The sequence below is a fragment of the Carya illinoinensis genome, chromosome 9 (assembly GCF_018687715.1).
Source record: "Carya illinoinensis cultivar Pawnee chromosome 9, C.illinoinensisPawnee_v1, whole genome shotgun sequence".
NCBI classification, from domain to species: Eukaryota; Viridiplantae; Streptophyta; class Magnoliopsida; order Fagales; family Juglandaceae; genus Carya; species Carya illinoinensis.
Genome location: NC_056760.1, coordinates 32,657,190 through 32,663,132, shown reverse-complemented (window position 1 = coordinate 32,663,132; position 5,943 = coordinate 32,657,190). Strand labels below are relative to the sequence as shown.

At 39.4% G+C, this 5,943-nt stretch overlaps 1 non-coding gene across 1 annotated transcript; it reads left to right on the top strand.

The window, feature by feature from the left end:
* Window positions 1–4,645: 4,645 nt before the first annotated feature.
* LOC122277861 lies at window positions 4,646–4,750 on the top strand. The gene has a single exon (XR_006229171.1). It is a non-coding gene; the product is annotated as a small nucleolar RNA R71 (small nucleolar RNA).
* The last annotated feature ends 1,193 nt before the right edge of the window (window positions 4,751–5,943 follow it).

The following is a 5,943-nucleotide window of genomic DNA, read 5'->3' as shown; positions in this document are numbered from 1 at the left end:
AGGCTGTTCTATGCTCCCTTAAAACATGCAGTAACTTTTCTTCTTCTTTGGGTGTGAGTGATGCCGCAACAATCACTAGGAATGTATAACTATGACCCAATAATGCATAGCGAATATGCTCAGGTAATTGCTTCAACTCCGGAGATGTAGTTTGCTGCATCTTTTCTTTAGAAATCACAAACTCCATCTTTGCTACCATGGGCTCTAGCCTCCCCACTGCAAATGGAAGGACCTATACCTTTTATGTCAGAAATAGTCCATCCCAAGGCTGTTCTATGCTCCCTTAAAACATGCAGCAACTTTTACTCTTCTTCGGGTGTGAGTGATGCCGCAACAATCACTAGGAATGTATAACTATCACCCAAGAATGTATAGCGAATATGCTCAGGTAATTGCTTCAACTCCGAAGTTGTAGTTTGCTACATCTTTTCTTTAGAAATCACAAACTCCATCTTTGCTACCATGGGCTCTAGCCTCCCCATTTCATTACTAGGTGATGTAACTTGCAGCAATGCTCCCAAGGCAAATACATAGTGGAGAAATTCTTCACTAACAAAAGGTAAATCATATTCACAAACAGCAGAGTTATTAAAATCATAAGCATGAGATGAAGTGGTGATACATCATTCTAGGTGATCAGCTGGCACATCTTCTTGAAAGGCTTCTTCTACACATTGTTTAATGACATCTACCAGAAAGCAAGTACTTGGATCTTCTGGAAATTTCATGGCTTTGTAAATGTTGAACATAACCTCTTCCTTATTAACTCTCAATGTTAATTCACCTTTTTGAACTTCAATTAAAGCCCTTCCCATAGCCAAGAATGGTCGGCCAAGAATTAGTGAGACTTTTCCACCTTCCTCCATATCTAACACCACAAAATCAACAGGAAAAATAAATTTTTCCACCTTTACCAATACGTCTTCTATGATTCCATGTGGATACTTGATGAATCGATCCACTAGTTGAAAAGAAATTGTTGTTTGCTTCATCTCTCCAAGTCCTAATTTCCTACAAACAGAAAGTGGCATAAGATTAATGCTAGCACCAAGATCACATAAAACTTTATCAAAAAATGAATTTCCAATAGTGCAAGGAAAAGTGAAACTCCCTAGATCTTTTAATTTTTTAGGCAATTTCTTTTGAAGAATGGCACTGCATTCTTCAGAAAGCTTCACTGTTTCAAACTCCTCTAACCTTCTCTTCTTGGAAATGATGTCCTTCAGGAATTTGACATAGTTTGACATTTGTTCCAAGGCATCTGCAAAAGGAATATTTATGTGAATTTTCTTAAAAATATCCAAAAATATAAAAAATTACTTATCTAATTTTTGTTTTCGAAAACGATGAGGATAAGGAAGTGGAGTAGAGAGAATATGAGGATTATCAGGAAATGAAATTGCTGGAGGCATGTTAGCCTCTCTTAGTGTATCATTAACAATCTCCTCTTCTTCTACTTTATTATTGCTTTGGCCATTGTTTGCAGCTGTAGGGGTGGATTTACTTTCCTTTGATGGTGACCTCTCAATTTCTCTTCCACTCCTAAGTGTGATGGCCTTGCATTGTTCATTTGGATTCACTTCTGTGTTGCTAGAAAAAGCTCCTCTTTGTTGGGCATTGATGGTTGTGGCTAGTTGCCCAATTTGCACTTCAAGATTTTTCATAATGGCTCCCATATTGCTACAATAAGTCTCAATGTTGTCTAACCATGAATCAGTTTTTTTAAACCTTGCATTTATCTCCTAAACAAAGGAAACTATGGCATCCTCAAGTGACATCTTCTTCTCACTTGGTTGACTATCAAATCCTGGAGGAGGTTGAGGTTGCAACAAATTCTTTGTATTTCCATATGACGAATTCTCATGATTTTGAAGACCTGGATGTTAGTAATTTGGCATAGGAATACAATGATAGTTGTAATTTCGATTGTTGGTGTATTGAACTTGTTCTTACTCAATTCATTACTTGGAACTGTCATCTTGTAGCTGCAACATTGTGATGCCCCCAAATCCCCACGCACGAGCACGGGAAAATCGAGACGTTCGGATGATGACATCACGGGTCATCATCCTATCGACGTGTCCCAAGTGTGTGAAAAAGCGACGAATGTGCATGAAAAATACGCAGCGAAAAGCAAGTCAATAACTAAGTACCAGAATTTTTCTTGTTTAATACAAAACTATTCAAAACATACATAAATAAATATTACAGGACACAAACATAATTTTAAACTAAATACAAAGCATAAACTTCAGCACCCCGGCAGAGCCGCGTCCTCGGGCTCAGCCTCCTCCTCCTCATCCTCGATCTCTGCACCAAAATCTACGGAACCAAAAATGGTGTCGCAGGTAAGTAAAATCCAAATACTACTAGATAAAAACATATAGAACTCAAACAACATGTATGCAAGAAAAGCCAATGCACATGTCCCGTAAAACCATAATTTTACCACGCACGCCAAAAACCCATTTGGCCCAAAAACATATCCTTAAAACCAAGCCTCGCCATTATCCCAGATAATGGCCCAAACCACCATTTTCCCAGAAAATGGATCAAAAACCTCAGAAACCAAGCATCGCCATTTTCCCAGAAAATGGCCCACATCCAAAAACCATAAAAACAATCCGGTTATGCATGCACCATGATCTCCCCTAGGGATCACCCGCATACCCTGGCTCTGTGCCATACCGCAGGTAACGACTACGCATGTGACACCTAAACGAGCGATGCCCAGACTCGCGCCTAGCGAGTACCTGGCCAGGCCATCCTCTAGTTCCCGCCACTCTAGGGACCACGGAGTCGACACGACAACGTTACCGTATCATGCGATCCGATCGTCGCCCTGCGACAACCCAGGGGATGTCACTCAGTATTATCCACTCCCGAGTGACCAGAGGAGCTCCACCGAGATAATAACCCATCCCGGCTTGGGCTCGTGTAACACACGCACCCAAAAACCATTTACGCCAATAAAACGGGATTTTCTCAAATAAATAAAATGCACATATACACAAAATGCAACTCACACCTCATGGCTCAAATAAATCAAGCAATCACAAACAACCAAAACCAAGCACTCCGTCCTCAATCCATCCGACCCCCAAACTCCTCGGACTCAGTCCGGAATCAACCAACCAGCAGTAATAATTTATTGTAAGAGCAAAATATATTTAAATCTAAAAGTAGAGTTTGGAAAATACTTACAGCGCTATATGGTATTTTTTGAAAGCTCACGGCATTGCAAACGGAGGAGGAAAAGCAACGTAACAGTATAATTTACACTGTGGCCGTGGGTTGTAAAATACCCACTTTTGAACGGGGACAAACCAAGGCTCGGGATTGATAGGGAATGGCCTTGAGATATTTATGAAGCTAAGGAAAATGAGTTTTGGCCGTGGGTGATGGTGGAAATGGCAGTCGAAGGCCAAAAAGGGGCTGAATGGAGTTGAGCTTGTGGGAGTTGCTCCGGCAACGGATCGAGGCCGAAAATGGGTGGTTTAGGTCGGCAAGAGGTAGGGGAAGAAGCTGTGAAGAGATGGTGGCCGGAGATGGTGCGACGGCGTCGGAAACGGTGAAAAACCGTATGGCTTGGAGGAGCTCGTGGCGGCTAACGGTGGCTCGGATGGAGGTGAAACTTGGTGGGGGTGTTCACCGGTGAGAGGGGAAGAAAACTGGGTGGGTGGTGTAGGCCACGCCGCCGGCGAGCGGCGGTTCTGGGCTGCGAAAGCAACCGGCGACAGGGGTAAAAACAGAGTAGGTGCAGCGACTTTCGGCGGCTCTCGAAGGCTAACGGCTGGTCTGATGGCTCTGAAAATTGGTAGGGATGATCTCTGGTGGAAGAGGAAGATAATGGTGGTGGCGGTGCACTAAACGGTGGCTGGACGGCGGAGAACTGGCCGGTCAAAGTGGAGGCGACGGGAAGGAGAAAAGAGAGGAGCTGCGCACGGTGAGAGGGGGAAAACGGGAAGAAGAGGAAGAAGAAAAAAAGAAGAAAAGAAAGAAAAGAAGAAAAGAAAAGGAAAGAGGGAAAAAGAAAAAGAAAATAAAAGAAATGAGGTCCAATCCTCACCTCTGGAGTTCAACAACTGATCCAACGAAAATAAGTTTAAAAGCAATAAAACTAAGAAAATATTTTAAACACAACGTAAAGCTAAAATATAATAATTAACTAGTAAAAACGAACTATTTAATTTTAAATCAAAAAACAAGCTAAAATAAATTAAACAACAATTTAAATTCAACAGCAATTAAAATCCAAGTAAAATCCGATAATTTAAAATAAAAGAACTATTATATTAATTAAATTAAAATATTCCTTCAGTGAAAATACACGTAAAAACGGGGTGTCACAAACATATTCTGTACTTTGTGCCTTTGGGTTGTCAAAGTTGAAATCTGATGAGATAGAGTAGAAACTTGAGCTGAAAAGGCTGCAAACGACTCCAATTCATGAATTCCAGCAACTTTCTTAACCATAGTTCTTTGAGTTGGCCATTGATAGTTGTTTGAGGTCATTTCTTCCAAAAGAGAAATTGCACCCTCAGCTGTCTTTGACATCAAAGTTCCACCAGAAGCAGCATCAACTATAGTTCAAGTTTGCCCATTTAACCCATTATAAAACATCTGAACTTGCAACTAATCTGGCAATCCATGTTGAGGGCAGTGTCGAATCAAATCTTTATACATTTCCCACGCTTTATAGAATGACTCAAAATCATTTTGCTTGAATTGACCAATCTCACTCTAGAGTTGGGCTATTTTTGCAGGTGGAAAGAATTTAGCAAGAAACTTTTCAGCCATATCCTGCCAATTAGTGATGCTTCCCGGTTGTAGAGATTGTAGCCAACCTCTAGCCTTGTCCCTCAAAGAAAAAGGAAACAATCTTAGTCTAATGATGTCTTCAGTAACACCATTGATCTTTATAGTATCGCAAATCTCCAAGAACATCGCCAAATGAATATTGGGATCATCAAGTGGCGATCCACTAAATTGGGCTCACTGCACCATGCTAATCAAGGTTAGTTTGAGCTCAAAGTTGTTGGCATTAATGGTCTAGTGTCTTATACCCAAGTAGTTGTCATTCACAACTGGCCGTACATAATCCTTCAAGGTGCGTGGCAGTGCATCATGTTATCCGTCAGCCATGGCTAGTATTTTAGTTTTTCTTCATGATCTAAGAGTTCTTTCAATCTCCAAATCAAAAGGAATAATATTATGAGATCTTGCACAGTGCATCCAACGAAAAAAACACACCTGTAGAGCAAAAATAAAATATAAAAACAAAATAAAATAAAATTCTAAATTAAAACCAAGATTACTTTGTATCGATATTGGCAAAAAATAAGAGTAAACCAATTCCCAGCAACGGCGCCAAAACCTTGATCGATGCAAACTTGCAAGTGCACAATATCGTAATTTTATAGTAAAGTGATGAGAAGAGTATCGTTCTCAGGAACTGGTAACTTACTTTTGACAAGTACTGAAATTATACTAATCTTGATTTTATCTAGAGAAGTCACTAAGATTTTTGTAATTGCAATTTAAAATAAAATAAATTTGAAGAAAAATACACAAAGGAAAAGAAAAATGATGTTCAAAGATCAAATTAATGGGAAAGAAAACTTCTAGGAAATCGATTTCACCTAATTCCACTATGCTTTAACCATCTAACTAGTTGAATTTAACTCTTTCTGTTTATTAGCAAATCTCTAATTCATCCAAAAGCCTCTTTCAATAGTCAATTGGAAATTATTCTTGTTCATCATTTTACACAAGAGTATGCAAATTAATAAAGCAAGAAAGCAATAAAACTAATGATTTAAACACTACATAGGTTCATAAAAGTCTTTCAATCTCTATATTTACCTATGCCGAAATATTCAAGATCTATCCTATAATACCCTCTTTCAATAGCAAATCACAAGATTAAAATCATCAAATTAA